The following is a 26391-nucleotide window of genomic DNA, read 5'->3' on the forward strand; positions in this document are numbered from 1 at the left end:
CAGTTCTTTAAATGTTTTGCATATTAACCCCTTATCAGATATGATTTACAAAAATATTTTCTCCTATTCTGTAGGTCACTTTTTTATTTTCTTGAAATGGTTTCCTTTGCTGTGCAGAAACTTTTTGGTTTGATGTAGCCCCATTGGTTCATTTGTTTTCATTGTCTTTGCTTTTGGTTTCAAATGCAAAAAAATCATTACCAAGATCAATGTCAAGGAGCTTACCCCCTACGTTTTTTTCTAAGAGTTTTATGGCTTCAGGTCTTACATTCAAGGATTTAATCCATTTAAGACTGGTCCTTTACTGCATTTTTCTGAACACCAAGAAGGGAAAAACAGTACAGAGTGATATTTCTATAAGCCCTACTGCTTTCTAATGGACTTTGCCCTATTCTTGTGTTTCTTTCACCAAAACTGCCCCACCCCACAATATTCTCCAATCATTTTCTTGCTGGTTAATGTGCCTCCTGCTCCTCTTCCCATTCCCTCCTGATTCTGTATCAAGAAAGCCCAAAGCACCATTTGTCCAGCAATGACAGAGTCTTTGTCAAAGAGCAGAATGACTCACAAATACACAATCCTCTCTGGTTGTCAAGAGGGGAAAGGATGGAAACTCTGCTGTGAAATCATTTTTATCCCTTCACAAATGAATGAGTGATGGGTTAAACCAGGCCAAACTCCAGATGGGATGCAGAGACCCATGGAATGAGCCAAGGGATGTGAGGTGCTGTGAGAAGAAGGTGTGCCCAAGACAAGAGTCTGTGTGCTGCTTTTAATATTAATTATTTGACCACAGGCACTTTGCTGGACTAGTAGGAGCAATATTGGGGACAAAGACCATTCTAGGGCTCCTCTAGTAACTGTGTTAAGGGAGCCAGTTAACTCTCTCTGCGTACAGAGCTGGCATTCTTGACCCTGAACTACATACCATGCTGCAGCATGCTGCCTTTTTTCATTTCTAAGTAAGCCATTCATGGCCAAAGCCTGACTGAAAAGTGCTGGGAGAGTCCTGGGCATCAGGCCCAGCATCCCAAGGTGAGCACATGATGCGCAAGAGAAGACAGGAGCCAAGGGGGAAGGGCTGGTTGCTTAGCTCTGAGAGCACTCCTAGCTCCTTGGAATAGATGCCTCTCCAGCCTCTCTTCCCTACACCGTCCTCCAGGAAAAATTAGATCCCGGTTTAACAAACAGAAAGGTAGAGGACTTGACCTTGTGTCAAACTGGGTTACTTTCAAAATGATATTCAGGTTTACTTAAAGGTGCAGTGCAAATAATTGGGTTCATATGTTTTACCAACTCTAACGAAAGATGAATGTCAATGTGAGTAAGTGGTAACTCTCTTTTACATAGAGAAATTCAAACTAAGAGAGGCAAACCAGTGGAGTTTTGGAGTTGCTCAGAGCTCAAGCTATGGGATTAGAGAGATCTTGTCACATACTGACTCCATCAGTTTTTATCGGTGTATCTTTGAGCAAGTTGCTTAATCACTCTGAACCACATTTTCCTTATCTGTAAAATGAGGCTAACTAACCATACGTACTTCACTTCATGTGTAGGGCACTTGACATTGTGCTAACCACAGTGTGAGTTCAGTGAACAGTTTCTGTGGTTGCTACTAGGAGTTCTTGGAGAACCGGACGTCATGAACGTGCAAGATTTTTAAAATAAACTTAAAATTTTTGGAATAACTTCACATTTATGGTAAAGTTGCAAAAAATAGTCCAGAGAATTCCATATTTCCTTCACCCAGATTTCTTTAATGTTGATATCTTACATTACTGTGGTACATTTGCCAAAACTGAGAAGCCAACATTGGCATGTTACTATTGCCATTAACTATCACTATTAACACTGCTCTTACTACTAAACTCAACACTTTATTCAGATTTCACAATTTCGTATTCTAGGATATAATTTAGGATATCACATTGCATTTAGGAGAATGTTTTTAATTGGCACAACAATAAACATTAATCAATCAATTAGTGACTCCATGGTCAAAAATCTAATTGTGTCTTTCTAAAACACTTCAGAGATCCTTAAAATCATTTATTCTTTAAATGATTTTTACAAATTTATTGACCTTTAAATTGGCATAGTAAATCCTTTTGCAAGGTATGGAAAATAGTCAAACGCAGGTTAGCATCTGCCTGAATTATCACAACATTCAATTTATTCAGATTTGAAATTAGTAAGATTTTACTGTATATATAATCATGGCCTGCAAAGAGATGCAGTGTCCTGCACCTAGTAGGTCTTCAAAAAGTATGTGCTGCTAAGATAAGTATAAAAGGGAATTCCAATCTCCTGATAGCTTGATCTGCTATCAGTTACAGACAGTTAGGTGTATTTTGCCTTGAGCTGAGTCTTGTTTTGAATGATCTCTTAGAGTTTGACTTCGCTTCTGCCCACAGAACCTGTTTGTACAAGACTATACAGAATCTGAGCAAATAAGACTTACTGTTTGGCAAACCATGAATTTCTCCACCATCTTTCACTCAGCAAGGATTATCCCTTGGGGGGATCAATTCTGACATTGAAAATAAATCAGCTTTTATCTTGGGAGAAAAAAAATATTCGTGTGTATGAATTCAGTTTCTTGGAGTTCAGTCGTGATAGTTGCTGTTTTTAATACACAGTATTAACCAGGGATGATGAGAATCACCAGGGTAGCTCTGGCCATGACAAAGACAGAGATAAGGATGCCCAGCCAGCCGTGAGCTTCATGGCGTGACCAGGTGGGTCTGCTGTAGCCACACTGGGGCCTCAGGGGCAAGTTATTACAAGATAGGCATAGCAAGGGCATGACCACCTTCACCGGCATTGACCAATGCAGCATTGCATCCAGGTCATTCATTTAATCATTCTTTTATTCAATGTAAAATACCTATTGAGCGGCAACTATAGACTATTCAATTTCTGCTGCTGAAAGCGTGGCCTGAGGAGCATCCAGTTACTTGGGGGCTCATTAGAAATGCAGAATTGCAGGGCCCACCCCAGTCCTCTGAATCAGAATCTGCATTTTAACGAGATCTGTAGGTGATTCCCATATGAGGAGCACTGGACCAGATTTTGAAGGTAAGAGCCAGGATCCTGTCAGGAGACAAATGATATATTTATTGGAGGGACTATTAATAAAATCCCAGTCAGTTACAGGACACCAGTAATAAAAAATGGTGACGCACGCTGCCACTAGTGCTAGCAGAGCACTCTTCTCATCCCCGCAAGAGCTGAAGTTGTAGAAGAGAGCTGCCCAATAGAAGGACGCAAACATTACCAAACCATGCCTTGACAGGAGCAAGCTAGGGAATAAACACCCCAAACTTTCTCTCATTCACCTGCCAGTGTCTCCCAACCTAATACAAAGCCAGAGGCAAGAGAGCCCAGTTGGTGCAGTCTGCAAAAGCCATGTGTCCTGGGTAGAGAGCACAGTGGGAAAGCATGGAAAGTGTCTCTCTCTGGTGGGGCTAACAGAGAATACCCACACCATAAAATATGGCCTCTGGTCTCAACGAGTTTGGTCTCCAAAAGAACCGATTATGTACCTGTGGATGGGAGGTGATGATAGCCTCCACAGTTCCAACTTAAACGAAAACTGTATTTTCTAAGTGGCCTTGAATTTAATATTCTAGGGTTCTCCTAGATCCCTCTTTAACAAGTTAACCATATTTCTTAGTAACTATTATGTAAAAGACACTCAACTAGATACTAAGAAAGAGACAGAAGTATTAGACATGGTCCCTGCCTTCAAAGAGTTTGTGATTTTAGGTAATCAGTGCTCCCTACATAAAACTTTGCAAAGAGGCTCAAACAATCAAGCAGAATCCATTGAAGCAAGGAGTTGAGACGCTGGCGCCAGAATGCTGGGTGTGAACCGTAGTCCCGACACTCGCTAGCTGTGGGGCTGTGGATGTGCTGCCTACCTTCTCTGTGTCTCTGCTTCCTCCTCTATGACATTGGGATGATAAAAATAGTTACCTGCCTCAACGGGTTATGGTGGTGGTGAGCATTAGATGAGTTAACACGTGGAAAGTATTTTCAGTGGTGCCAAGCACGTCGTCAACCTTCTATGTGTTAGTTATGGAAAGCTAAGAAATAACCATGTACCCGGTGGCAGAAGGCCTAAACGAACAGACTGTCAGGTCCATGATATAAAGTTGACTTTCTAAATTTATATCGTTAAGTAAGTTAATTAAAGGAGAAAAACCGTAAGTAAATAATTGTACAGTTGGCACAATGATAAGGAAGTACTGAAACAAATAAGTTTGAGAAACCCTGATTCCCCGCAACCACACCAGTTACTTCTAATCCCTGGACCCATGTATGTAATGCCTTGTCTGAGTGTCCTTAGAGGCTTAAGAGACTTTCTAAGGGGACAGGTTCCTACAAAGCTTTCTCATTCAGAGGTAAATGAAATGAGGTAAAACAAAATGTTGATTGTATAACCAAAACGAATTAAAGGAGTTCTAAATAAGTATGGGGGTGCAATTATGCTGGGTATCGAATGTGCTATACGGCTGTGCTAATGGAAGGCACGTGCATATACGTTTGAGGGCAGACGTCAGCCCTCAAGATTTTGTGTCGTTCCATCTTAGTCAGGATTTCCAAAATTGCAGGCTCCTTTTGTCAGAACCAGCACTTGGCTTATTGATGAACTTTTGACCTAAATTGTATTTCTAATCTCCAGTCATTTAGTGGAAGTTCATTAGTGACAAGTTAAACACACACGCACGCACACAAACATTCATATATTACATTCCCAGACCAACTGAATTACAGAAGGAACCAATTTGAAAAGTTATTGAATTAAAACCTTAGAGGAGGGAGATGGATTTTATTGTTAACGGTTGGCATGACAACTTGATATGTTAGAGAGTAATATGTGCTCTGTTCACGTCGTTGGAGACTCTGACAAGTTCAAGGCCGGGCCTTTGCCTCTAAATCTTGTTGCCAAGGTAATGCAGCATAAGGCCAGAGTCCACTGAAATGAATACCTCTGACAGCTCATGCCAGCAGGAGCTATCTGATTAAAAGGGATCTTTAAAAAAAAAAGAAAAAGAAAGAAAGAAAGAAACAGTATTTTAACAAGAGCAGGAGGAGAATGCAAAGGCGGGATATTAAAATATGGGCAACAGAAAATCTGAAAGGAAAGCAGCCAGTGGGTGCCAAAAAGTAACTAAATAAAGGGGTCTGTTTTATTAGCAAGGGGCTGGTGATGTGTGAAGGTCTGCAGGCAGGGATTCCAGCCTGCTGGGCCATTTTTGTAAGCAAAATGATACTGCCCCAGTTTGGCTCTCTGGCTCAAGTTCAGTGGAATGATTTCACTTGATTGGTGGCCACCCCTTCCCACTGCAGGATTTAATTTGACAGATTTTCTTCTCTGATAATACATTAAAGAAAATGGTTTCTGAGGGGCTTTATAGGTCACACACATGTCCCAAGATGAAAAGGGAATCCACCAAAACCTCAACCCAGATTAGAGGCCACCAAAATGCCACTGCCTTCAGGCGCTAGAAGGGCCTTGTGGTTAGTCTCCTGATTCATGTCCCAGCGATTTGTCAGTTGGTGATTTACAGGATAATATTCTTAGGATCTTGTCTTATGGGATCCTTGTTTTCCTAGCTTTATGTGCTAGTGGATCTCGGATTGTTCATGATGAAACTGTGGTCCCTGGAGTTTCTTATGCTCTAAGTCAGAATGGAGAAGAAGAACAAACCTTCAAGTTCATGATCATATTTCCCATCAGTATTTGATCCAGGTGCTCCATGAGCTGTCTCTCCTTTACACTTCCAGGGATTTCATTGGAATAATCAGTAAATGAGGACATGTGCGTAAGAGGATAAAAGGTGGAATCGGAAAGGAATTCGGAATCCAATCAGCAGTTCTACTGTAATTCAGATCAGAGTATTATTTCATAAGCAAATGAGGGAATAACAATTTCCTATGTTTATCCTACCCTATATAAGTATAAGCTGTAATGGAGAGGATTTTGGCCTTAGAATTACTGACCCAAATCCAACTCCTGCCTCTGTAAATGATTCTCTGAATGACCTTGGCAAAGTCTTTACATGTTTCGTCTCTGTTTCTTAAGCTATAAAACAAGGTGGGTTATCCTAGCCCTTTCCTGTAACAGTAGTCCTCTACCTAAAATGGATAGCCTCCAAATCCCAGAGAGGAACGTGTCAGATATTCAGATTCCCTGGGCCCCACCCCAATTTCTGCTGAGTCAAAATTTGTACTTTTCAAGAGCTCTACACATGATTCTGATTTGCATCCCTGTTTAAGAATCACCAAAGAGTATACATAACTTGTAGAGATAAACAAGCTAATCCATGTGAGTTGTCTTGAGCTCCTTACACAAGAAGGATATTGCTAAATTCAGCTTATTTTTTTAGCTTATATTTTTAATATTTAAGACAGAGAAAATAAATTAGGAATGTAGGAAACTTGGCATTCATAAAGTGGTTCCATTTCCCTCTACCATTTGAAGTATTTGGAGATGTGCAAGCTTTAAATGAAAAGCTCTTTGAAGTAATTCTCTTTGTTCATGGTTTGCAATATTCCCCTCAGTCTTTATTGATCTGGACAGGATGATAATGGATGTTTATCTAATGCTTACTGGCACTATCCTGAGTGCTATAAGTGTTAGCTCATTCGATCTTACCCCCTCTTACACACATGCCGTGGAGAGATTAAGTAACCTGTCTAAAGCCTTATGGGTAACAACAGGTAGAGATGGGCTTTGAACCAAGGAACCCCACTCCAGAGCCCCACTCTTAATCTCTGTGCTATTCACCACTTGGTAGGTCAAACATTTCCAGGGAGTAAATTGCTCAACTTTCTCAAGTGAAAACAAAAGCCTATACACAAGAGTTTTTCTAAGCCTAGGTCATCATTTATTAAAGTGTGGCCCTTAAGACTTCCTACATCTGAATGATCTGAGGGCTTATTTAAAATGCAGCTTTCAGGGACTCCTCCCACACCTGCTGCACTAGAATCTCAGGTATGAGTGAGGTCAGGGAACTGGCATTTAGAAAATATACTCCTTAGGTGGTTCTTTCCGCCCCCCCCCCAGCTTCATTGAAGTATGATTAACAAATAAAAATTATACATAGTTAGGTTGTACAATGCTATTTTTTTAAGTTATACCATATGATGATTTAATATATATGGATACATTCTGAAATGATTACCACAATCAAATTAACGAACACATCTGTCACTTCACATAGTTACCTTTTGAGGGCAGGGTAAGCACTCTCAAGATTTACTCTCCTAGCAAGTTAAGGTGACTTTCAAGCCCAGCAAAGTTTAAGAACCACTGACCTGGACCAACATTTGTGCGTCACCATTGTTGGGGATGAGGATGCGTAAAACATTTCAGGAGCCACTGAACCGAAGCGATTTTCCAGCATCAGATGTGGGGTGGTGCCTGGGGTGGAATGTTCGGTCTCATGGTTTGATGGATGGTTTGCTCGAGGCGCAGCTTCTGACCAGGAACAGCCAGTTGTTGTCTGTCATGGAAGGAAGCCGCTAGCACATTGACAGCATGAATTTGTCTTCAGAGCCCAGATCTCATTTCCCCTCAAGGGGTTCCCATTTGTTGGTAGCAGGGCTAGCACTGGCCTGGAACGTTGATGTTTTCTTTTTCAATATCCAAATGCCAGGGAGGCTCCTTGTCACTGCACACACCGTCCCGGGCACAAGGGCAGAGTCAGGGAACGGACAGTTTGGACTGCGGTCTGGCCCCATTAGGGCTTTGCCTTGGGCTGGAACTGGCAGACTCTTACAAGAGTTCATCGAGGTGTTTTTTTCAGATGGGCACAGAAAAGGAGGCCAAGACACTGACCCAGGAGGGTTGGGGACTTGTGTTTTGGAAGAAGTCCATGGTGATCCTTTAAGGAACTGAAAATGTGTATGTGAGGCTCATTGAGGAATAATTCATATTCAGTAAATTTCACATTTTCGGGAGTGTACACGCCAATGGGTTTTGGAGGGCAGCTATACCCAACATCACACCACACGTTAGTGTGAGTTTTCACTAATGTCAGGCAACCACCATCAAATAAGATATAGAACATTTTCAACTCCCTAAAAAGCTCCCTTGTACCCCTTTGCAGCCAATCACACTCCTTTTCCCCTAGCGCATGGCTACCAACTTATCTGATACGTGTCTGAACTTCAGAATGTCACATACATGGAAGCTTGTAATACGTCGGCTTTTGTTGTTGCATGTATCAGTAGTTTCTTCTTATTTGTTATAAGTAGTATTCCATTGTGTGGGTCATCACAATTTATTTATTGATTCATCTGATGATGGATTCTTTTGGGTTCTTTTCACTTTGGGGCAGGAACTGAGATTTAAAAAAACACTAATTCAGCAAAGCATGTATTGAACACTGGAAAATGAGATAGGTTATGCCTACAGCCTCTGATAAGAATAATTACCACACTGGAAATTCCAACACCTAAAGAAGAAGGAGCATCATTTGAGGCCCTAGAAACAAATGGGAAGGAAGAGAATGCCATTAAACGGCAATGTTGTAGTGATTCGAAGAGCCTTTTCTGCCCTTTGAAAGCCCTAAAATGATACTACCATGCTGAGACACATGAGGGCGCTCTAACCAGCCAGCATTGGCAAACACTTTATTTTCGTTCTAACAAAGGTTGTTTGTTTTTTAATTTATTGGAATGCTTTGTTGAAAACCCTGGTGAATTCTCACTCCCACCGTTGGTCTCATTGGCCATTCTTGGATGATAGAAAAGAATTTGGCATCAAGTGAATCTGTCTTTGACCAGTCCTCAGGGGTTTATTGTACCCAACCACAGTTTTATGATGAGGCTCCAGTCCGCTTCCCGACTTAAACTTACATGGAAAGGATTCCAAAGGACTCTAGATTAGAATACCTCATAAATCACAAAGCAAACTGAGATTGTCCCTAAAGTGCCTTTTTCATTTTACTGTTACTTTCAGACCTTCTGGGAACTAGCATACAAACATTAAAAAATAATTGCTGGGCAACATTTTAGAAGGACCTGTGAGGCACCCCTTCCACAAGGGTCAACAACTTAGCTGGTTAAGGGTTGTTCATTCTTATCAAAGGAACCATTGTGACCCATATAGAGGAAAGCTATCTTTACAACAAAGCAGCAGAGAGAGAGGACAGAGTTACTGGGTTTGGCTTCTGAGTGGCTGTTCAAAACAAAAACAAACAAAAAAATGGTTCTGGATACGTTTAAAACCTTTTGAAAATCAATGACTCATTTGTTACAGAAGAACCAAATACATAATAAAAGACATTTCATAAAAACTGACTTAGAATGCTCTGTTGAGACTCTAAATGAATTTAATGCTGAGGATACATGATTTTCTTGCAAGTCTTACATCCTTCCTCTCTTAGGGGAAGGGTTTGATTCAGTCATTTTGCAAAGATGTCTTTGCAAGTCCCTGCTACAATTAACAGAATAAAATGCTCTCTTGAAGAAAGAAGACTTTTACTCAATCAGCCTATCCAACATAAATATGATAATTGTTTCAAGTAGAAAATTATGTTTGGCTGTTATATCCAAATTATATAGTAGCATGGCCTTAAAATTAGGAAGAAGATAGTGAATTAATAATTCTAAGGACACGGTGTGACTGTAGCCTGGATTCATGGATGCTTGGCACCCATCAGGAGGACCACCCTGGGATACTCTCTCTCCCTACCTGAGGAAACTCCTGAACCACTCAACTAGACCTGGGCTCTTCACACAGTCACTGTAGAACTTCTCAATCACACCCTTCAAAAGACATTCTCCCAGTCTATCCCTATCTTAGCCCTTGGATCCAAAGCTTATTGGCTGTGTGTGGTGGTAAAAAGATAGATCAATGATTCATAGCTGACTATGTGATCTTAAAAAAGTTACTTTACCTCTCTACGTCTCAAGTTCCCCCACTATAAAATGGGGATTGTAATAGTATCTATTTCAGGTCTCCCTAATAGTACCTATCAAAAGTTATTGGGAAGATTAAATAAGATACTGCATGTAAAGCAATAAGATAATGCATATAAAATAATGCATATAAACGGTCTGATATATACATAGTAAGCCTTCAATAGAGATTGACATTATTATTATTATTATTATTATTATTATTATTATTTCTAACTTGACACCTCTCAACTATGATCCTCGTAAGCCATCTTCACTTTCCCATGGGAAGAATCTTCCTAGTCAATCGAGCCTTTAACCTCTCTTGTCCCTGCATCCCTCTCCCCTGCCCCAGGACTGTCACCCCTCCCACCACCACCAGGGCTGGCAAACAAAATGTAGCCAATGCTAACAATCTTGTCCTACCACATATGAGTGTTGTGCTAAGAATGCCAGGAATGTCAAATGACTATCACGTTAGCTAACCATCAGTTTGGGATGGATTTACCTTAAAGGTGACATGCGCTCCATTCTATTATAAATCCCTACTCTCTTCATCCATCCAGGGGAGAAACATGACTTGGAGAGTATATGCTGCCCATCAACAATCATCTTATAAATGAGATGCAGAAAGAGAACAATGTGAGTGGAAAGGTATCCTGTTTAAGGAGGGGAAACGCTATTTTAAATCATTCTAACTATGTCCCCAGCAAGCAACAGAGTCAAGGCCCAAGTTGACAATTATAACTCCAAGTTTTGTGAGAAACAATAGAAAAGAAAATCCAAAGAGATCCCAGGTTTAGAAAATTGTCTCTGGCGGTAAAGCTCTGCAATAGGTGAATAAGGATAATCAAAGTGCCTCAAAATAGATCTGTAACATTTCATTTTTAAGAATGCAATTGGGGGGGGGGTTCTTCCAGGCCAGAATAACTTATAGTCAAGTTGTATTTTAAACAAGTTTTTTTGATTAGTTGGTATAGTGTTTAAGAATGGATTCTGGGTCTGTCTAGCTGGGTCGGTATTCTGCCTCTGTCCCTTAACCCCCCTAAGCCTTGGTTTCCCCATATGAAAAACACCTTGCCTACCTCATAGCATTGTCATTAATGAAATACAATTGTCCATTTATACCACCAAGCACGGTGCCTGGAAATGAGAACAGAGATGGGAGATGAAGGAGAAGAAAATAATACAGGAAGATGAAACAGAGGGACCTTATCCAGACTATTGACGAAAGACAACGTGAGCCCACAAGTGTGATTAACTCAACCCCATGCACCTGAGGTCCAAGGAGAGCAGTAAGGCGAAGGAGCTTTAGCACATGGACTCTGTTGTTGTGTTTGTCCGTTCAGCACCTTTGGACCCGTTTCCTCATTTTCCACTGTATCTGACCAGATGAGTTTGCTTGCTAGCCAAGTTCCAAAGCAAGGGACTATCAAGCAAGAAGGAGCTCTAGCAATCATATACATGCATAGAAGTAAATCCACAAACTAAGGGGACTTCGTAGGCTCTTTAGGTCAACCCTCTGAGGCTGGAGAGGTTAAGTGGCCTGCTCAGTCATGCAGCTAAGGAGTAGCCAAGTCAGGACGAGAATCTGAAGGCGTCTCTGGGTCCTCCCCAGTACATCAGACTGCAAGAGTGAAGATAATAATAATAATAATACTTTATTTCACATTTTATGTCCAGTGAAAAATGAAAGAGAAGGCTTCTATACAGGCATCTTTTGAAGTTCAGTTCACAATAGGCTTTACCCTTTAAATGGGTCACTCTGTATCACCATGGTGATTTTTCCAAGTTTTCCTGGAATCATCAGCTGTTTTCTAATGAGGGCGCTCCCCAGAACTTGCAGCTCCACCAAACAGACAAATACTTCCCAGTAGAAAATACTTAGATCCTTACGCAGTTTAGTCAGCAATTACTTTTCCTTCTCCACTTCTCAGGGCAACAGTTTAAAGCGGGCTCCTGTGTTTGCTCTAGATGTCATAGATTTCTTTAGAAAAAAAAATCTCTTGATTCTACTAATTGCAAGTCTACTTTCCTGGGTTTTGTGTAATATATATATCGAGAAACATCCACCTTCTTGCCTTCTATCTTTCTGAGTAAGCATATCACAGTTTAAAAGTCTTATAATAAATAGTATGGCTACTACCCAAACAATCAAAAAAGAATTACATACAATTAAGCAACCCACTTCTGGGTATATAGCCAAAAGAACTGAAAGCTGAGTCTCAAAGAGATATTTGTGCACCCGTGTTCATAGCAGCATTATTCACAGTAGCCAAAAGCTGGAAGTAACTCAAGTGTCTATTGATGGATGAATGAATAAACAAAATGTGATATATATAAAATGGAATATTATTCAGTCTTTAAAAGGAAGGACGTTCTGACACATGCTACAATATGGATGAATCTTTTTTTTATTGTGAAATAAACATTTTTTTAATTAGTTTCAGCTGTACAATACAGTGCAATAGTTATACTTTTTACCTCTCAAAGTGAATGTGGATGAATCTTGAAGACATTATGCTAGAGGAAATAAACCAGGCATGAAAAGACAAATACTATATGATTCCACTTATATGAGGTACGTAGAGTAGTCAAATTCGTAGAGACAGAAAGTAGAATGGTAGTTGCCAGGGGCTGGGGGGAGGGAAAAATGGGGAGTTGTTGTTTAATCTACATAGAGTTTCAGTTTTACAAGATGAAAAAGTTCTGGAGATTGGGTGCAAACAATATGCGTATATAGCTGACATTTGAACAACATGGGTTTGAACTGTGCTGGTTCGCGAATATGCAGATATTTGTCAGTAAATATACAGTCAGCCCTCTGTATCCCCAGGTTTCAGATCCTCAGATTCAACTAACTATGGATTGAAAACAGTATTTTCCATCCTTGGTTGGGAATCCGCAGATGCAGAGGGCTGGCTAAATGCATTGTTCTGCACCACTTTATATAAGGGACTTGAGTACCTGAGGGTTTGGTATCCGTGAGGATTCTGGGACCAATCTCCCATGGATACTGAGGGACGGCTGTACTTAACAGTACTGAATTGTGTACTTAAAAATGCTTGAGATGGTAAATGTTGTGTCATGTGTATTTTACCACAGTTAAATTTTTTTTAGAAGAGAGAGAGGATAAGAGGGAGAAAGGGATAGATAGGCATTGGAGATGTCTAAAATCCTGTACTGTTCATTATAAGCATATGCACAGTTATTTTAAATAGTCTCATTATATTTCTCAGGTATAATTGTGAAGGTTCATTGGCAAAATTTCAGGGCATTAAAGCAACCAAAAACATCAGCTTAGAACAGCGTAAGTACACGTACATAGCAAATGAAAGACCAACCAAGACCAAGTATTTATGTTGTTCTCCTGAATTTCTCAAGGTTCCACTCAGCTCATATTGATCTCCAGTCAGCTATGCATATCTGTTCTTCCAGGTTTGTCAATACTCCCAGAGTTCCTTTGTGTAAAATATGGTTTTGACCAAAATTTAGAAACTAGGGTATTGATTTCACAGGAAAATATCAGTTAATCTCTAAAATGGACAAACCAAAATTCTTGAAGTTCATATCCTTGCACATGACACAGTTCACAAAAATTTTTATACCTACTTTTATGGGTGCAATTGTGTCTTCTTATCCCTTACCCCTCACCAAAAAAATTTCTATTTTAACATCCTAACCCCTAGCACCTCAGAATGTGACCTTATTTGGGAATAGGGTCCTATAGATGTAATTTGTTGAGACAAGGCCATACTGGAGCAGGGTAGGTCCCCAATCCAATATGACTGGTGTTCCTATAAAAAGGGGAAATTTGGGCACCGCCACACACAGGGAGAATGCTACGTGGACATGAAGGCAGAGATCTATCTATAAGCCGAGGAAAGCCAGAGATGGCCAGCAAACCGCCAGAAGCGAGGGGAGAGGCGTGGGACAGGTTCTCCCTCAGGGCCCTGAAAAGGATTTAATCTGGGACTTAAAGCCCCCGGAACTGTGAGACAATATATTTCTTTTGTTTAAGCCAATAAAAAATAAAAATAAAAGCCCTGGCATGGGCTTCACTTACGCCACCGTTTCCCTCTTCCTGGTTCTTTTGCCTCTTAGTTCCTTTTGCTTTTCTCTAACTCTGTTCCCTCCAGTCCCCCCACCTGTTGGGATTTTACTTACTCCATGCATCCTGGTGTATTAAAAAATGCACAGGCTTTATTTTTATCTAATTTTATTAACGTGTCTCTTTTCATTATAAAAAGTATACATAGTCATGTTTAAAGCTTTACTTTCATATAATTCAAAGGGAAAGAAAGTGAAAAGAAAGAGGCCTCTCTCTTCTGCCCCAGCTGAGCAAACCTTCAACACCTTCCCCAGAGGTAATCTCTGCTCATCTTGGGTATGAAGTTTTAGTGCCTGTACATGCATGTATATACGATTTATGCGTTTGTTTTTAAAAAGGTAAAATGTAATCAAATAGCACATGCTTGTTTACAACTTGCTTTTATCTTCACTTAACAATATATCATGAACAGCTTTCCGTATTAGTATATGAGTATATAGGTATGCCTCTTTCTATATGGATGTTCCGGAAGTTGTTTTACCAAGTCACCAATAAAGGATATTTATATTATTTCCGGTTTAGTGCTATTGTAATCGGCACTGAAATGAACATTGTTGTGTTTGTATCTTGAGCACTTATTTGAGTCCATCCACAGGATTAACGATTCTGCACCCAATTTCCAATGTGGGGGTGGTTTTCCCACACCACCCAGCAATTCAGCGACAACATCTGGGTGCCCTACAGTTCAACTTGATTCTGACACTATCTACCTGGAGATAATATAAGATCCCACAGGTTAAAGGTTCAGTTCTACACGACTGCCCACCACTTCATACGCCATCACAATTCCACGTTATCACCTGTGCTTCTGGCTGACCAGCTATAGATTGGGGGTTCCGACTCCCTGGCTGGGTTTGGTTAGTTTGCTAGAGCAACTTATAGAACTCAGAGAAACATTTTATTTACTAGATTATCAATTTATTATAAAAGGGTATAATTCAGGAACAGCCAGAGGGAAGAGATGCAGAGGCCAAGTACGGGGAAAGAGCGTGGCACTTCCGTGATCTCTGAGGGTGTCATTCTCCCCAAACCTCCATGTGTTCACCAACCTGGAAGCTCTCCAAACCCCATCCTTTTGGGGTTTTATAGAGGCTTCATTACATAAGCATAATTGATTAAATCATTGGCCATTGGTAGTTTAACTCAATCTTCAACCCCTCTCCTCTCCACAAAGGTCAGGAGGTAGACTAAAAGCTCCAAGCCTCTAATCACATGGCTGGCTGGCTCCACTGCAACCAGCCCCCATCCTAATAAAAGACAACTTGCTCTCCCTCTCTCTCTTTCTCTCTCTCCCCCTCCCTCCTTTCCCTCCCTCTGTTTCATCACTTAGGAAATTCCAAGAGTTTTAGGAGCTGCGTGCCAGATACTGATGAAGACCAAATATACATTTCTTATTCTAAATCACAATATCACAAGGATACATTCCTAGAAGTAGAACTACCGAGTCAAAGGGTATATGCATTTTACATTTCCATACTCTCCATGAACCTGAGTATCTGACAAAGCTGGGATTGAAGCTGTGCTCTGTCACATACTAGTGGTGTTACTTCAAACAAGTTACTTTACTCATTCTCAGTTTCCTTGGCTATAAAATGGATATAACTTAAAGTCTATCTTGGAGCTGTCCATGGATGAAACAATGGGTGCAGCTCATACTGGTTAGCAGTTAGCCCACAAACAGGCACCCCTTTCTCTCCCCTTTATTGTCGCTCTCTCCTAACCCCTCCTTCAGTTTTTGCAAGATCCCGTTTCATTTCATGTCAACAAATACTTACAGAACATCTAACATATGAAAGGTTTGACAAAGGCTGAGAGGGCCCTAGTTTGGTTTTTTTTAAAGGCACAGTCCTTTTTGGAGCTTATAATATTATATAGGAAAAAACCATCTCTCAGGCCCTAATACATGGTAAACCCGTACTTAATATTACTGGAATGAATGAAAAAAAAAAGGAGGAATGTTGTTGAATGAGTAACACCACCCAGACTGGAAGAGAGCTCAGTGGAGGCCCCAGCATCATCGGGTATGAAGTCAGGAGTGATAGAGTAGGGGCTTCTGAGAACTGTTCCTCCGAATTCTACCTACCCACAAGGGAGGCGTTGGGGCTGAAGGCCAAAGCACGTGGCTAAACACAATTACTTGAAGTCTTGTGTTTTATCTTGAAACTTCACATAAAATTTGTATTCTACTTCATAACACACCGCTTGCTTCCATATAAATGGCATCTTTCTCCCCAAGCCTAGGGTAAAATGAACACTCAGCAAGATTTACCATATTTGCCAGGCGACTGGAGTTCCTCCTGACATGCTGCCAGCGGTGTGCATACCTGAGGCTGAGAAGCATGAGCTTAAAAGAGTTGCTGAACGGGCTCTCACTTCATGCCTCACCAACTATCTCCCCGTCTGTCTGGCCCACACAACCATCTCATACTCTCAGCAGCCTCATCCCTCCCAACCTCCTGCTAAAACTCTCCTCTGCCCATTTTCTCTTCACTCCTGGTTGTGTTTTCTAAAATTTTATGTTGAAACTCCACTGCTCATCAAATAGTTAAGAAAAGTAACTCAACTGCAGAACTCCTCCAATAAGCATTTGAGGTCGCTGAAGTCTCGTGGGACACCCTTCATTACTCCACACTGTGTTGGCTGTTGGTCTGTCTCATCTCTGTCATCTATGACAATAGACTCTTAGAGGAATGTAGCTTGTTTCGTTTAAATCTTGACAAGCACCCAAGCTAATGCCGTGATCAATTAACATTGCTCTGGTTCTGAGGACTCGGCGAAGTGCTCTCCTCTGTTTGAAGGACACTGTAAATGGAACATATGTTTTGAATTGCTTCGCCAGAGACTTTCTGATGTGTCCGCCTCTTCTCTATTCCCACTGCCTGGGCTCTGGGTCAGGCCCCCATCATTTCTTATTTAGATTATTGCCCTAGCTCCCTGCATGGGACTTCTTGTCTTTCCACCCACCCTTCTCAAAGCTGTTAGAGCGATTTTTCTACACAGAGGTCAGCCCATGCCATTCCTTGCTTAAAATTTAGGTGGCAACAATCTACAACTACATGCAATGACCTTATGTTTCACTTACAAACATGAATGGGAAAGCAAGACACAAAAGGGTACGTATGTTAAATAAATCACAAAACCCAGCAAAACCAATCGATTGTGTTAGAAGTCAAGATAGTAGCCAACAAACAGGTACATGAAAAGGTGCTCAGCATCACTAATCATCAGGGAAACACAAATCAAAACCACAGTAACATAGCACCTCACACCTGTTAGATGGCTATCGCTACAATAATAAAAAAATAAAGGTAACAAGTGTTGGCAAGGTTGTGGAGAAAAGGGAACCCTAATACCTAATACACTGTTGGAGGGAATGTAAATTGGCACAGTCGCTGTGGAAAACAGTACGGCAGTTCCCCCAAAAATTAAAAATAGAACTACTGTATGATCCAGCACTCCCATTTGTGGGTATTTATCCAAAAGAAATGAAGTCAGAATCTTGAAGAGCACCTGCACTCCTATGTTCATTATAGCATTGTTCTTTGTAGCCAAGATATGGGACCAGCTAAGTGCCCGCCGACAGATGAACAGATAAAGAAAATGTGGTATGTGTATACAATGGAATATTTTCAAGGCTTAAAAAAGAGAAGCAAATTCTCCCATTTGTGATGGCATGGATGGACCTGGAGAACGTTATGCTAAATGAAATAAGCCAGGCACACGGGAAGGCAAGAACTGCATGACCTCACTTACATGAAGAAGCTAAATTAGTGAAACTCCTGGAAGCAGAGAGTAGAATGGTGGTTGCCTGGGAAGGGGGAATGGGGAGGTGCCAATCAAAGGGTACAAAGCTTCAGCTCTGCCAGATAATAAGTTCTGGAGCTCTACTACCCAGCATGGTTCCTATAGCTATCAACACTGTATTGCATACTTAAAATCTGTAAGAGGGTACATCTTATGTTAGATTTTATTACCATGGGAAAAAAAGGTAATTATAATAAAGGAGGCAGGAGGAAACTTTGGGAGGTAATGGATATGTTTATGGCCTGGAAGGTGGTGATGGATTCATGGTGTATACTTATCCCCAAACTCTTAGAGCTGTGTACATTAAACATGTACAGCTTTTCACATGTCAATCTTACCTAAAGAAAGTGGTTAGAAGAAAAAGAGAAGTCAAGATAGCAGCTCCTGGTAGGGGTGATGGGTCAGGATAGCGAAAGGGGGATCACACACCATACCTCTTACTTGTCCCCCTCCACAATCCTGATCATCTTCCCCAGGACCCAGCCCCACCAGATGACTCAATGTTCTACAAACACAGCATACATCCTATTTTTCATGATGCTGCTAACTTTGACAGAAAGACCTTCAGTTGAAGTCGACTTATCCTTTGAGGTTCTGCTCAAATATCACCTCCACCATGAGATTTCCTTCCTGACCCTCCTCGGCAATATTAATAATTCCCTTCTCCATGCTTTCACAGTACTTTGGAATTCTTTCCCTAAAACTGCAGTGACTATACTTTCAATAAAAAAATTTTTTTAAAAGACGGAATTTTGGTCTGAAAAGTATGAGTTATACTTACGGGGTCAATAGGCTAGAATACTGAAATCGGGAATGGCCTAGAACACCCAGGCTGTGTATAAAATATTGCATTCTAGTAATTTCTCTGGATTTGTGTCTCCATCGAGACCAAAGGTTCTTAATCTTTCCTGTGCCATGTATTCTTTGGCAGACTGGTGAAAACTATGGACCCCTATTCTTAAAGTAAATATTCACTGAAGTACAACTGTAAGTGCACAAACTATAGCTGGGTGATGGCAGCTCAACGAATTTCTACAAAGTGAACATGTTCACATTGCAAATATCCAAATCAACAACTAACCCAGAAGCCCCACACACCCTTGCCAGCCCCACCCCACAAAAGGATAAATTCTATCTTGACTTTTAACTCCGGAGATTTGTTAGCCAGTTCTGAAACTTGATATAAATTGAATCATCCAGTATTTTCCCTTTTGTGTCTGGTTTCTTTTTCTCTATCTTATGTTTGAGAGATTCGCCCATGTTGCTGAATGTAGCAATTGTTTATTCATTCTCATTGCTGGGAGTATTGCATTGTATGAATATGCCACTACTGATTTAATCCATTCTTCTATTGATGAACATGTGGCTTGTTTTCGGTTTTTCGTTGTAATGAATAGTGCTGTTATGGACAGCCTCACACAAGGTAAGTTAAATATGTGTTATGTACTCATTTCAGAACACTGTTTTTAAATGCATAAAATAGAATACATATGAACACAAAATAATTAAACTAATATATAGTTTTCAAAATATAAAACAACATTTGAGATATAGTTATGAATGTGCTTCTTTATTAACACAATTCTCAGATCTAGCAGTGGGTCTAATAACTATAATTTTGAAGAAATGATGAGCATAAATGAAATTTCAAAATTTCTGTAAAACTATAATATGCTTTGAAAGTGTTCATGATCTCTGTTGGTGACAAAGTCACATATATTGTGACTACCTCTGTAATTTCTTATATAAATTCATAATTGAAGGAATGTTAAATTTCAGTTAGAGGTTAGTGAAAAATCAAGATGTGATTTTTTTTTCCCCATCCAAGTTCAGGAAGTCCCTGAATTCACCTCTGATCTAGACTTAACCCCCTTAAAAGCAAGAATTATATCCTAACCATATTAAAATTTTACAAAACTTGGCACACAGTATGTACTTAGTAAATTTCTTTCGAATATGAATTCATGAATGGGAATAGCAAATATGGTTGAGCACGTATTAATAATACATGCCAGGTACTGTACTATGCTCCTTAAATGTTCTTCAAAAAATCCTCACAACAACCTTGCAACTATGCCCCATTTTACAGATGAGGAATGGAGGCTGAGATCGGTCATGCAACTTGCCGAGATTTTACAGCCAGGAGGTGGAATCCCAGGAATTCAAATTCAAGTATTCCTGACCCCAAGGTCCCCAGCTGACTACTAACTTCTATGTTTTACCATTGACAATTAAACGAAGAAATAAATGAATAACTGAACAAACAAATGGATGAACTTAACCAGTTACACGCTCTATTCCCCTAATCCTTATAACTCGTGGAACAATTTCAGGAAGTCACTGGCTGAAATTAGTGATACAGGCTGGTTGTTGAAGACTATTATTTTTTGTGATACACTTTGGCCCCATGAAAAAAACCCAAGTGATCATCAATACCGTTCTTTAATCAGCTGAACTGGCATCTAGCAAATGTTAGATGACAGAAGTTCACAGTGCTAAGCTTCAAAAGGCAAGCTCCTGGGCCACAGAGCTTTATTCATAGTAACTAGCACTTAACTCCAAGTGCGCACATCAGGTTGTTTGGGGGAAATTATATGATGACCAAATCTCACCTCCTTTCCAGGAAAACACTCATAACGGTCACACTCCTTTTAAAACATTTGCCCTACGTGAAGCCCAGAGAAAGCAGTGGAGAGGCATGAAGGAACCCTGGGATGTCAGGGCCTCAGGTCCCTCCCTTGCCTCGAGGGCTTGGATAGGTGGGTGTCTTTCTAGGGAATTAAGCAAGAGGGACTTTCAATTCTGAGATTCTTTTTATCCAAGGGAAACAGAGGAACTTTATCCATTTCTCTTGAAAAGGTATTCTCCAAGTGTGGACTCCTGAAATTTAGGAATCGATAAGTGCTTAAACATATGTTTCTGAACTTAGCTATTATCATTTCATTGTTGTTGTTTTTTTAATATACAAATAATATTTACACATGGAAAAGCATTCAAATATATAAACATTTAAAGGAAAAATCAAAGTGTCCCTCAGTCTCCTAATCCTACTCCTCAGGAATAAGTACTGTTAACAATTTTATGTATATATTTCCAAACATTTTTACTAAATACATATACCATATATTTATGTTTATATGTACACATAAATATATACACACATACATATATCCTTACATATATACAAATATGGCATTACCTCTTGCACATTGTTCTACAACCTACGTTTTTTCCTTATACTCGGATATCATGGACAACATGTTAGTCAACTTTATGTTTCGTTAAGGCCCTATAGTATGCTATTTTGGGGGTCTATTATAACTGTTTTTACTATTCTCCTATTGAAACATTCAGCTTGTTGCTTCTTTTGTTTGCCATTGGAAACCATGTGGTGGTGAACATCCTTGTAACTATCATGTTTAAATGCTCATACAAAGATTTCTGTAGGGTAGCTTATTTTAAGTGGGTCTTCTTGGTCAAAGAGTCGCGTTTTAATTTTTTATAGTGATGGGCAATTTCAAGAGGAGACACTTTGAAGCTTCCATTTCTAAGGGAATTTTCTATGGGGTTTCAGCTGACTGTGAGATCCACAGCTCTAGGTTATCTCACTCCCAAAACTCACAGAATTCCTTTCACTCCAGTAAAGTTAACAAGTTCTCAATATTGTTCTAATCACTCCTCTCAATGCACATTTTAGCTCTTACTGAAACTATCCTTTATTTCAGAAGCAAATGATTTCTGTGCAGCAAAGCTCAGAAGCATCTCCTGCTTCAAAGATTAAACTCCACCTCTACTGTGGACGTTTTTTTCCTAACTGGTCAGCATACACTCACCTACGATAGCTTAAGTCCATGTCCAAGTTTCCTTCTCCTTTCTATACAAGCAAAAGAACATGAGGATTTATTGGAAAGGGAAATAAATATATATGAAGTGATCATTTATTTAGAACTGGAACAAGGGGAAAAAATATAATAAGAAATTTTCAGAACATACCACTGTAACAAGAACCTGATATCCTGTCATAAACTCCTCAGGCATCAATAAATATTGACTTTGCCATATTCTAAGAAAAAGAATCCTCTTGGCCTTTTTATTAAGCATTCTCTGTATAAAGGTATTTTACATAAATGATTTCTAACTCTCCCAACAAACTTGAAGGGCAGGTTGTAGTTTCTTCATTAGACAGATAAGGAAACTGAGCTCATGGAACTGATGCAATTTGGTCAAGATTTCACAGCTAGTTAAGTGCTTGAGATGAGGTCCAGACTCAGGCTTACCTGATTCTCTCCACTATGCTACTATATGATCTCTCTTGCCATCCAAGTTTCCAGCTCAGAACTTCAAAGGAAAGAAGGAAGACCAATAAATGGATGGAGGTCCTGAGATGCAGAACTTAGTTCAGCATAAACAGGATAAGGCGATAAGGAGTGCCCTTTATGGGAAGTTGGAAGATTGATTATCTGTCAGGAGTATCGTAGATGAAATTCCTGCCATTGATCAGAGGCTGGATCAAAGCACGTCCAAGTCCCCTTCCAAGTCCACAAGTGTACAATTTGCCTCCCACACCCACTTTACAGATAGGGAAACAGGTCCAGAATCATGAAGTAACTTGCTCAAGTTCACAGCTAACCTGGTGCAGAACCCAAGCATCATGTGACTCTTCTTTGGACCTTCCCACTAGAACATAAGATTGTAGGCTTTCTAGCATTTTGTTTCCATAATTTTGAATCCCTTTGCTCATTTTTTGTTTGTTTTTTGGTGACTTTGGCTAACCCAGGTTCCACCTTGATATCCTACAACGAATATGTGATTAGGGGCAGGGAGGGTCATGCCCTTGCTTGCCCCTGTGTCTTCTAAGGGCAAAAGCACAGGGTGTCTTCTAAGGGCAAAGAACCATTTGGTGTCACCATACACTCTTTTTTCTTAATCCAGTAAGAAAAGTACTAATGCTGTATATAAAGAAAGTAATGACATGAGGGAAGGAGTGCTGGCTTACTCCCAGAAAATACAAAGACCAAGGCCGACCAGAGGTACATCCTGTAAAAACTCTGACAAACTTTTAAAACATAGTCAGGGTTGGGTCAATTCTACAACCTATTTTATGGAAAAGATAAAGAAAGAGTCTAAGAAGAAGAGTCATGGAGAAAACTATCACCTTCTGGGCTGAAGCATGTTGTGTCATGGCCAGGCTGCGGGGAGATTGGCTCAGAACACGCACCCTGCGTTTGAAGAGCCCCTGAATATTTGAGAACAGGTTGTTTGATGTATGTGCCATTCTCTCTCCAGACCCAGGTTACTCCCAGATGCAAATCCCAGACTGGTCTCTCAATTACCTCCCTGGCAAAGACATAAAAATCACCTCTCAGAAAAAGAACCCACGTTTCTGAGATAGAGTGCTACTCCTTCCCCTACCACAAAGTATAAACTTCGGGGAGTTTGAAAACCAAGGCCTCATTCATGCATTTGGAGACTTGACTTAGATTAGATCCCCAAATTCTTGCTCCTTTACTTAATGTAAAATCTGGGTAAGTAAATTTCTGTCAAGGCTGCTGGAAGGCTCCTCGATTAGTTAACAATTAACAGCCAAGCAATCTGGCTTTTGGAAAGCCTATTTATTTTCATTACCTGGTTCAGGTAGTTTCCAAGATGTAGCTTTGAATTTTTCAAAGTGAGGCTTATAAGGGCCTCAAGTGCTAGTAAAAGGAAAGACCATCCTGTTTCACTAATTGGCCGAACAACGTCAGAAGGTGGTAGGAAAAGGGCTTGAGAGCCTAGATTCTGGAGCCCTTTCATAAACCAGATTCAAAACCCAACCTCTACCATTTACCAGCTCTTTGGGCAAATTACTCAACGTCTCAGTGCCTCAGTTCCCTTGTTTCTAAACAGAGATAACAGGGTAATAGCTCATGGGGTTGTTGTAAAGATTAAATAAGATATTTACATTATAAAGCACTTTGACTAGTACCTGGCATATAGCAAGTGCTTAGCAAATGTTACTAATACTATTTCGTGTTTCGATGATAAGACTGATCCCCACCACCACTTGAAATGAAAACAATTGGCCATGCAAACTTTAAATAGATTTATATCCAGGGTTTGTTATGTTTAGTTTTCACAAATAGCAACCACTATTAGAAATAAAAAATAACTAGGCTGGTTTTTACATTTGATCGTCATTTACACTGCATATAATCTGCAACTGATTAGAGTTTACTTTTATTCCTCCTGTCACACTATGGCATGCTCCTTATCTCTCCCTGGGTGTGGTTCACACTCAGCATATTTTGTCGAGCATCTTATCTGCTGTGACTTAATTTTAGTAATCACTAGGAATGAGGTTATGAGAAACTTGTCTTGTTCAAAGAATATTGCTTATAAGACATAAATTTAGTTATTAATTTCTTAGAATCTTAAAGAATTATAGGTCTTTTTGTAAATGGGGGGAAGGGAGAGGTCAACAAATGACTAGGATTTAACCCAAATGATTAAAAGGACAGGATGTTCTTATTTTTCCCTGCGGGCCCCAGGAGGAAATGAGAACTAAATTTAATATTATGAGTTCTCATGTTCAGAATTGATGTCTTAGGTTTATGTGTCCTAGTAATTATGCCCTGCTTCAGAAAGGCTTACCCTGAAAGTTGAGTCTGAAGATAGAAATTCGGGAACTGGGAGAGCTGAGTAGAAACTGCGAAAGCAACATTGTAAGAGTTTCCAGCAAGGTATTTCTCTCATATGCAAATTCAGGGCAAATTTATGAAGTGGAATTTATGTGTCATGTCCCATACATCCTTCTACTTCCTACCTCAGATGCCAGAACTGATGTCAAGGCCCGAAGCCCTTTCACTCTCCTCTGCCTGATGAAGTGTGCCAGGCTCTGCCATCAGACATTTACACGTTAGTGAAAACTTAGGTCAATGTGTACCTGCTCCCGGAAAGAACTTGTTTTAAAAACTTTACTTCTAATTACAGAAAGCAAGGTTTTTAATTGCTGTGTCACAGATTATATTGCAAGCAACTGAGACCAATTTATCTGACTTAAATAAAACAGGAATTTCTCGGAAGAATAAGGCTCATGGCTCGTAGCATTGAGGGGAAAGCTGAAGAGTCGGGTGTTGGAAGGGACACGGGGAGCTCCTTGTAGCGGTATCTCGTCACATTCTCCTCAGGGACGTCCCTCAAGATAACTCTGATTTCCTTATTCAAATGCTAGGAAGAGACCATCTCGTTGGTCCAGCTTGGGCCACCCCTTGCTCAAGGGGAGGGCAGGGCATGGAGACCTCAGCAATAGGGTGAAAAAAGGTCCCACAAAGGAATCCTGAAGCATTCTTCCTGGAAAAGGGAATAGATGCTGTGCAAACAAACAAAAACATTCATTTACTAACCACCAAGTGAAGGAATTTTACACACCTGTAAATAGGAATGAGGCACACACGTTGGAGATGTGGTAAAGGAGGACGACAGTCCCAGCACTTAAGTAGCCATCTTTCTTTACATGAAGGGCCCTTCTAAGAGACCCCTTCCTGGTTTCCAATGATAGCATAGAAGTCAAATGAGATAGGGACCCCAGGATTCTTTCAACGGTTTTCTCTCAAAAGCTTTCAAATTGACACCTTATGATTTGACTGCATTTGAAAATACATTAAATTCTAAAAGCCATACTTTGTAGCCCTTTGGGATGGTGCTGAAATGTGGTTTCTAAGGTCAATATTGAATGAATACTAATATATCTAAACCACTGGTTTAGACAGTAGACCACTGCCCATCTACAGTGTTGGCCAAATATGCAATTTCTTGAGGGCAACCCCAGACTTCCTAAAGCAGAGTCCTGATAGGGAGGGATTAGGGTGAGGGCTGATTCTAAACGTTTAATAAGCTGCCCAGGTGGTTTTGATGTACACTTAGGTTTGAGAACCACTGAACCAGAGTCAACAAATCCTAATGTTTATTGAGCAAGTACTCTGTGCCAGACTCTAGGAATACAACAATGAACGCTATAAACAAAGTTCTTGCTCCTTTGAAGGTTCTAATGGGGAGGAAATTAACGATGAACAAGTACAGAAAAATTAAGAAGATAATTATAGAGTGGAACACCTATTTACTCTGAAGAGAAAAAGAGGACAATCTCAAGCTTAACATGACCAGACAGAAGTGTGCTCACTTCTACCTGTCATACTATTCCTTATCAAGTCTTCTCTATCTCAGGTAATTGTGTCCTCATCCACCCTGATGCTCAAGTCCAACGTCATTCTAGATTGGTTCCTCTCTTTCCCTCTTTTTCCTTCCTTGCCACATGCACTCTATCAGCAAGTTATGTCAGCTCTTCCTCTAAAATATACCCCAAATCTATTCACTTCTCATATCCTCAGCCACCCCTACAACAAGACCCCATTTCTTCTTGCATGAATAACTTTAATGGCTTTCTAACTGGCTTCTTTGTTTCTAATCACCTTTCTCTCCAGTCCTTTCTTGCACAGCAGCCAGAGTGAAATTTTAAAAATGTGAGGCCCCGTCTCTCCTTTACTAAAAACCTCTCAAAAGTCAAATTCTCACTCTGATGCACC

At 40.2% G+C, this 26391-nt stretch overlaps 1 long non-coding RNA gene across 1 annotated transcript in view; it reads right to left on the bottom strand.

Moving 5' to 3' along the window:
• Positions 1–23992: 23992 nt before the first annotated feature.
• LOC109384903 (uncharacterized) overlaps positions 23993–26391 on the bottom strand; it is a 10283-nt gene continuing 7884 nt past the window's right edge. Inside the window, exon 3 of the long non-coding RNA XR_002124518.1 lies at positions 23993–25178. This is a non-coding gene — a long non-coding RNA (uncharacterized LOC109384903). The remainder of the gene's footprint in view (positions 25179–26391) is intronic.

The sequence above is a fragment of the Hipposideros armiger genome, unplaced genomic scaffold (genome assembly GCF_001890085.2).
Source record: "Hipposideros armiger isolate ML-2016 unplaced genomic scaffold, ASM189008v1 scaffold_105, whole genome shotgun sequence".
NCBI lineage: Eukaryota > Metazoa > Chordata > Mammalia > Chiroptera > Hipposideridae > Hipposideros > Hipposideros armiger.